Source organism: Cebus imitator, unplaced genomic scaffold (genome assembly GCF_001604975.1).
Source record: "Cebus imitator isolate Cc_AM_T3 unplaced genomic scaffold, Cebus_imitator-1.0 Scaffold194, whole genome shotgun sequence".
NCBI lineage: Eukaryota > Metazoa > Chordata > Mammalia > Primates > Cebidae > Cebus > Cebus imitator.
Window position 1 is genome coordinate 2366915 of NW_016107509.1, and position 8910 is coordinate 2375824.

The window sequence follows — 8910 nt, forward strand, 5'->3', positions numbered from 1 at the left end:
TTAATTTTTAGTAGAGACAGGATTTCACCATGTTGGCCAGGCTGGCCTCAAACTCTTGACCTCAAATGATTTCCCCAACTTGGCCTCCCAAAGTGCTGGGATTATAGGCATAAGCCACTGGGCCTGGCCGACTGCTTTCCTTATGAGAAGAGGAAGTGAGAAGCAGCGACACACACAGAGGACACAGACGCGCAGGGAAGATGGTCTCATGAAGGTGGAAGCCGGGATTGGAGTGATCCCTCTGTAAGCTAAGAAAGCCAAAGATTGCTGCCAATCACCAGAAGCTAGCAAGAGGCAAAGAGGGATCCTCCCTTGGAAACTTCGGAGGGAGCATGGCTGTGCTGATGCCTTGCTTTTAGATATCTAACCTCCAGAACCCTGAAGGGATAAAATTCTATTATTTTAAGTCACCTCATTTGTGGTAATTGGTTATGGCAGCCCTAGCAAACCAACACACCAGAGAAGCTGAGAAACCAGAAGTCAGGGTCCTGCTTCACTCTCCTGATTTTAAGGACAATAGTCCACAGCCACATTGTTGAGGTTAAGCAGGATAAAGACAGGGTGACTGAGGGCACGGGCTCTGGATTTCAAGTCCTGCCTCCTCTGCCTACTCTCTGGGTGACCTTGAGCAAATTACTCAATTGCTGTGTGTTTGGATTTCTTACCTGTAAGGTATTTGGGGATTAAATACTTAAATATTTAGAGCAGTGGTTGCTCTTACTCTTATTGTTGTTGGTGGCATCATTTGCTTGGATTTGGGATGGGAAATAAGATGTCTTAGATCTTCAGCACTGATCCTCCCTGCTTTAACAAGGCACGCCCTTGCCTCTGTGCAGCATTTACCCAACATTCCACAGCCATGCTCACACAAACATAGCCTTGATGAAGGCTACAGGGGCTTCTTGCCCAGATTAGGCACAAAGCTGATTAAACATGCATGTGCATCTCAGCTTCAGGTTTGCATGTGCCAGTGCAGGGCTCTGCTGCCTGAGAGCCATCTGTGATTTAGATGGCACCGGGTCCCCAGGGTCAACACACCAGGTCTGCTTTGAGATTGTTTGCTCCAGAAAAGGTGGTACAAGTTGCCAAACAATGCAGAGGCCATAGCTGTTACATCCCAGGAATTACACCTCCAGGTCCCACAAGGCCCATTTCTAATGCAACGACTGGGGAAGAACTCCAAACACATTATTTGGAGTCTTTCTTTTCTAGTCTCAGCCTATCCACGGGTTACAGGATAGCAACTGCTGAGCACACCAAGTCTGAGTTTCATGCTGGCAGCAAAAAAGAGTTTAGAAGAAATTGGAAGTGTTCTCTGGGGTTCTCACCCTGTTAATCTGCCCTGGTTTCTTAGAACTTTTGGCTTCTCTAAATGCAGGCCCTCCTAGGTCTGGGTGGACAGTCATTCCTTTTACTCTCCGGGGCTCTGACTTACAGAATATAAACACAGAGAACTGAGCCAAGCAGGGGTCCACAGGGCACCTTTATTTACCAAAGTAAAGGCTCTCCAGTAAACTGTGTAGGCATGAGGCCAAATAGAACTTTCTGTGTTTTCCCCCACCTCAAAATCAGACCTATCCATTATGGTAGATAAAGATGGCTGCATATCCTTTGACTTTCCTCCTATTTCAAGTGGGATCTATGACCCTATTGTTGAATCAGGGTGGGATCTTCGGCTTCCTTGATCAATAGTATATGGGCAGAAGTAACATTGTGCCAGTCACTTAGTGACTTCTTTTTCTGTTCTTTTGAAATACTATTAGAACCCAGAGGGGCAGGTGAGATGTCCAACTTACCTGCTGGGAAACCACACAGTAGCCCTAAGACTCCATGGAGAGAAAGAGGCGCCCAGCTGAGCCCAGCCTTCCAGCCATCCCCACCATGTTGCCAGGCATATGAGTGAAGATATCTGACCCACCCGCCCCCCTGGAGACCTGACCCAGACACTAGACAAACACCATGAAGTAACACTAGTCAGTGTCATTTGGTGCAGAAGAATTGCTCAATTGAGTTCATCCCAGATTCTTGACCTGCAAAATTGTAATCTATTATGAAATAACTGTTCTTGTAAGCCATTAAACTTTGGCATAGTTTGTTACTCAGTAATAGGTGATTGGAACACTCACCCAGTCTCAGATAAAGAAACCGGAACACAGAGTAGAGATTGGGGTTGGCATAATGGGCAGGCACTCTCTGGTTCTGCTTAGCAAAATGTGTCTGGGAACCCAAGGAGAGCCCAGACCTCCAAAACCCAGAGAACCATAAGAGTGAGAGGTGAGACCGTGCGTGGTGGCTCATGCCTGTAATCCCAGCACTTTGGGAAGCCAAGGCAGGTGAATCACGAGGTCAAAAGATCGAGACCATCCAGGCCAACATGATGAAACCCTGTCTCTACTAAAAAATACAAAAAATTAGCTGGATGTGGTGGTGTGGGCCTGTAGTTCCAGCTAGTCAGGAGGCTGAGGCAGGAGAATTGCTTGAACCCGGGAGGCAGAGGTTGCAGTGAGCTGAGATTGCACCACTGCACTCCAGCCTGGCTCCTGGTGACAGAGTGAGACACTCTGTCTCAAAAAAAAAAAAAAAGAGTGAGAGGCATGATCAGCCCATACATAACTTTGTTACAGTGCAGGGGCCTGCCCGCTGTCAATGGGCCCAGTGGGTATCAGCTTTTCAACATTTCACATAAACTTGTCTACAGAAAAAAGCAAGTAAAAAGGCAGAAAGAAAGATCAAGTATCCCTTCCTGGGACTTCTTGAGTGGTTTGGAGTGTTTGTAGATGTTTCTTCTTCTGTGAAAACCTTAGAGCAGAGGAGTAAATATCAGATGTTCAACATAAAAAAAAAAAAAAAAGAAAGAAACAGGTTATTTGGTTTGACTTTGCAAGGAAAGGACATACTTGGAATTGGTAAGATAGAATCTGGCAAAATATTGGCTTTTCTCTTTCCAATTTGCCTTTAGTCCGAAGCAGGCCATGTTCCATTATATGCCCTTGGCATTTTTAATTCCTCTCTTGGAGCTCTTATCACAATTGTAATTAATTGGTCATAGGATTCTCTGTGCTTTTCTATCCTGAAAGCCATGACAGTGAGGACTTCGTTCTCTTTTGAATCCCTGGGGCCTAGGGCCTAATAGATGCCCAGTGAGTATTTACTGAATGGACACCTGAATCAATTAGGTGTGCCTGAGATTCAGCTTATAGAGTTCTGATCTCACCCACTCCTAAGGCCTCATTCTGTGAGCCAGCACCTCAGCTCTCCTGTTCTTCAGCCTTATGGGGAGGACTTTCAGCAGGGTTTTCACACCCCTGGTCTAGTTCTGTAACCCACTTGGTCTCCTAGCCTTACCATGTGGCACACTTGTAAGGTAATTACCATCTCTTCTGTGTCAGTATGAGTTGTAGAAAATGCTAAGATCACCTTCCATTCTAAACCTGCTGTGTGACTCTAAGCAAGTCACCTGACAGACTGAACCCCAGCCTTTAATAAATAAACACAATCTTGTCTCTGCTGACCTCACATGGTAGCTATGAGAATCCAATCTGAAAATGAGGTCAAGACATTTCATAAAGCTCTCTTCAACTATTAGCAATGGAAGTACACTCACAGGATTGAAATAATATTTCAACCAGCTTTTTTGCCATGGCTAAGACATCTTTAAAAAACAGCTTTATTCTGGTATAATTAACATGTCATATAATTCACCATTTTAAAGTGTACAGCCCAGTGGTTTTTAGTATATTCATGGAGTTGTGCAGACATCACCATAATCAGTTTTCAAACATTTTCATCATCTTCAAAAAAAACCTCATATCTGTTAGTAGTTACATCCCATTTCTCCTTCAGTCTTCCCCACCCAAGGCAAACACTAGTCTACTTTCTCTCTGTGGGTTTCATATAAATGGAATTATAGAGTATGTGGCTTTCTGGGTCTGGTTTCTTTCAGTTAGCAGAATGTTTTCAAAGTTCATCCATGCTGTAGTGTGCATCAGTGCCTCATTCCTTTTTATTGCCAAATTATATTTCATTGCATGGATATACCATATCTTGTTTATCAGTTTTTAGTTGATGGACATTTGACTTGTTTCCACATTTGGGCTACTCTGAATAACGCTGCTGTGAACATGCATCTACAAGTTGTTGTGTGGACCTACGCTTTCATTTCTCTTGAGTAGAATTGCTGGGTCATATAGTAACTCCATGTTTAACACCATGGCTCAGGAATTTGCTGGCTGGAGTATAGAAAAGTGAGGCTGTTCCGGATGGTGGACAGAGAGAGATAGAGAGAGAGAGAGAGAGAGAGAGAGAGAGAGAGTGTGTGTGTGTGTGTGTGTGTGTGTGCCTGCGTGTTATATGCAAACGTGTGCAGAAGCAGTGCTGCTGAGGGCCGCAACTTTTGACCATGATATTCAAAGTAATTCTCAGCCAGTCAAATTCCTGGTAACCCTGAAATTTGTGCCCATCTGCTGCTTTGTCTGAATGTTGCCCCTAGGAGGTGGTGGTCCTCAGACAGCTCTTCAGTCAATTAGAAGACTTTGGCAAAAATCGATGAAAGCATTCTGGAAGAATCAATTAGTTATATGAAATGTACAGTAGAGAGTATTATAAATGTTATTATTAGTTGTCACATGTGTGTTTTACACCTTTTATATCTACAACGTTTATAATAAATGAATGGACATATACATGTATATACATCTTTGCCCCCTAAAGAGCTGTTGTGGACATGTGCCTACACACGCCGGGTCGGCAGTGTTAGCAAAGCAGTGCCACTGGGTCGTCTATCAGTGTTCTGAGCAACTGGACTAGGAGCTCTGGTGGAGGTGGGAGCAGAGAAGGAAGGAGAGTGTTTAAATTTACCAGGACAACATTGGGTAACTGAAAAAATATTGACTGTCATCCTTCCACACCCTCATCTTGCCCCTCTATAGCAATCCTTCCAGGGCCTCTGAGAAGGGCCTGCTCCTTACTTAGAACAGCTCCTTTTAGGACTAGCTTCTTCTGGGCTTGCATTTCCCCAATCACTCTGAATCCACCACCCCACCTCACATTAAGGGGTCCCATTTAAGTCAACTTCTGTGTCCACCTGGGCCTGAATTCCAAGATGGCATGTTTGTGCTGGTCTTTTTCAACTGTGGTCCCCCTTTTGCACAGCAGACTCTCCTTTTACTCTGCCCTGATTTCCTATCCTGGAGTCCTATACCCTGTGTCTGGCCAAGATGTCCATGACAAACACCCATCAAGATGGTCCTGGTATGCTTCTCCTTTGGTAAAAATGGCCCTTGACAGGAGAATAATCTCTGGACAGACATCAGAAAGGTAGTCTTGTGTTTCCATGCTTTGATCGCACGTGCTTTCCTTGCATTGCCTTTTGTTGGCAGCGCAGATACGAAGAGCCTGCTGGCGTCACTGGGAGTCAGCTGCCATCTCTGGAGTAGGTGCCTCCTGAGTTGAGGAATGTTAGTTCCCAGTTGATGACATCTCTGATAATACTTTCAGCTTTTTCTTTCTGAGCCATTTCCCTGTGGCTGACTCAGTACTGCAAGATTTAGTGGCTTATTTTCTTTTTTTTAAGGGATGCTTCAGACCTCAGTTCACCTGTTCACTTTTCCTTTAAACAAGTCTGCTCTTGGAAGGACCCTGGTGCAATGATATTCCTGCCTGTCCTAGCAGGGTCTCAGGCTCTCGGGTGGAATCTCTGTGGCTCTTTTTCTGCCTCCTGCTTCCCAAGGCTCTCGTCATTTAGCCACCTACCAAACTTGGGAGAGAGCTATGACACTAGACTGGGAGATGTCAGGGGACCAGAGTGTTGGGGAAAGTGAGGATGGGGTAAGAAAGCCACTTGTTTTCTGTCTGGTCCCAGGCTTGTAGGTGAATGCTTGTTCTGCCTCCAGATTCCCATCGCTTTTATAGCATTGTGTCAGATCATCATACTCCTGGAAGAATAAAGCCTCTGCCTCTTATGCCTGCCACCCGAGACTGGGATTGCTTTGTGTTCAGAGTCCTCAGTCCATAGGTGGGCCTGAGTGCTGAAATGCCAAATCTGCAGAAAAAAAAAGCCTGACAGTGACAGTTTTGAGAGAGAAAACCCTGTTACTAAGTGCATAAAGGTTTTTTTTGCAGAACCAACATGATTTAATTCCATAAAAAATTGGCATATTGATCCCTTTGTCAGTGAAATAAATTGCTCAGGTGCTCACATCATGCCAGTGGATCAATTTTACTGCCACTGATGAGCTGAGAGCATTCTTCATTGCATAGTCTGTTAACACCTTAATTGATATATTTCATAATTTTATTGGCTTATAGCCACAGGATTGCTTCTGGGGATAATAATTTATTTTTTTATTGACAAGAGGTTCAGGGCAGAATTTGTGTGGTATTTCTCAAAAGTGGTTAAAACTGAGACATGTGTAACAGCCGGAAAACTCCTCTGGCCATTGGATCCAAAGGAGACAGTTCCTGATCAGTGATGCTCCGTGTAGTTCACGTGGGAATGAGCATCTCTATCCACAAGTTTGGAAAGGCCCAGTAAATACCAGGTGCTCCTGTAATCCCAGCACTTTGGGAGGCTGAGACAGGAGGATCGCTTGAGGCCAGGAGTTCAATACAAACTGGGCAACAAAAAGGGACCTCATCTCTTAAAAAACCATTATCTGGGTGTGGTGGCCTGAGCCTGTGGCCATAGCTGCTCGGGAGGATGAGCCTGGAGGATCACTTAAGCCCAGGCAATGGAGGCTGGAGTGGGCCAAGATTGTGCCACTGCACTCCAGCCTGGGCGACAAAGTGAGATCCTGTCTCAAAAAGAAAGAAGGAAAGAAAGAAACAAACAAAAAACCCATTAGGTGCTCATAATGGGTTTGCAACTATGATTGGTTTATTGTCGGTTGAGTTGCACTGACCTAGACTCTGTTCCAGTTTCCTAGGGCTAAGGACCTACCCAGTGTTTCACCAGCCACTGAATCCCACTTTCTCTGCCTAATTTGCTTTCCTGGTATCATTGGGGAGACTTGAGCTTTCTAGGATGCTGGAAACTAGGGCAGACCCACTTCCCCTGGAGGCTGGTTTGTAACGGTGCTGACAGCCCTCACCAGGTCCAAGTAGAAAAATAGAAGGCTGGCTTCCCTCAGCCACTCCTCACCTCTCCATGCCTCTGCCATTCAAATCTTTCCCAAATATTTGCAGGCACACACAAATCCTGAGCAAATAATTGCCCACAGAGTTAAACTGTAGTATTTAGTATTCTGTGCTGCTAGAGTCTCTCACACACTCCATGGGTTTTTTGTTGTTGCTTTTGAGATGGAGTCTCACTCCACTGCCCAGGCTGGAGTGCAGTGATGTGATCTCGGCTCACTGCAACCTCTGCCTCCTGGGTTCAAGCAGTTCTCTGCCTCAGCTTCCAGAGTAGCTGAGATTACAGGTGCCCGCCACCACACCTGGCTAATTTTTGTGTGTGTGTTTTTAGTAGCAATGGGGTTTCACCATCTTGGCCAGCCTGGTCTTGAACTCCTGACCTCATGATCCACCCACCTCAGCCTCCCAAAGTGCTGGAATTACAGGTGTGAGCTACCGCACCTGGCCTCACTCTATGAATTTTAAATGCAACCGGCAGCAAGCACATTTTGGAGGGTGTCCGCAGCACAGAGGCAAAGGGAGTGTGTGCAGAACTTCTGGTCCATTCCAGCCCTTTTCCCTGCCCCTCACTAAGCACCTGATGTGATTATTCTGTGCTAAAAATAGAAGTGTGTTATCACGGCTTTTCTGCAGGTGGGAAGCTTTGTGGAAAGAGATTTGCTTTTGTGTTTTCAGCTCCCTTTCCAAGTCCTTGAGTGCCAGATGGATGAATGTGGCTTTATTATCATCTACCTGCAGGGCGCACTGGGAGGTGAGCGGGAGCAGCTCACCACTCATGCGCATGGTCAGAGGCAAGGCCAGGGTGGAAGGACTTTCCCAGTTCTTTCCACAGCCATGCTCATTTCAAACTGTAGCATTAAAAACAGTCACTTGTAAATGTGTTTTTAAAAATTATCTTGGAAAAATGCTGAATTTTGCTCTTTTGCTACCATACTTGGGATAATACTTGAAAAAAGAGGGTGATTAGGGAATATTAGATGTAAATGTCAGGAGAATAAATCTTTTTCAAATTATGTATTTATATTTATTAATTTTAAATTAGAGATGGGGTGTTGCTATGTTGCCCAGGCTGGTCTCAAACTCCTGGCCTCAGGTGATCCTCCTGTCTGGGCCTCCCAGAGTGCTGGGATTACAGGCATGAGCCACTGTACCTGGCCAGTTTAAAAATATTTATTCAGTTCCTGCTTTATACAAAGAAAGAAAGGTCTCCACACATTTGGTGGCACTAAGAGTTTATAGTCTAGACCAGGAGTCAACATATAAACATAGAAATTATGATAATACAATAAATAGTTTCCAATAGCACCTTTTTAGCATATATAGGGTTTTCTCTTATTTATTCCAGAATAGGTATTCTATCTGATCGATGAAGGCAGCGATCAGAGTGATATGCTGCTGGAGTGGTTATGCAAGGTACCTGACTAACCCAGTAACCCCTGTCGCAGGAGGAATAGATGGGCAGGGGTGAGGTAGGATGAAGAAGGGGAAGACAGGTGGTGGGATTCTCTAGAAAGCCAACAAGGGGGCCTCTACTCACATCACCATGAGACTCCTGTTCGTCTGCTTCCTCTATTCGACTAGGAACTCCAAAAAGGCTGGTCTTTTCCATGACTGTATCTCTGTTGCACAGCAGAGTTTCTGGTACATTAAGGCATTTAATTCACACTGAAAGAATAGATGGTTGTGCTTCTAGTTCCAATATCCCCAACACAGCTGGAATTTGGGGGACTTGATATAGCCACAGAAATCTGCTTAAGTGAATTGAGGAAATAAGATTCC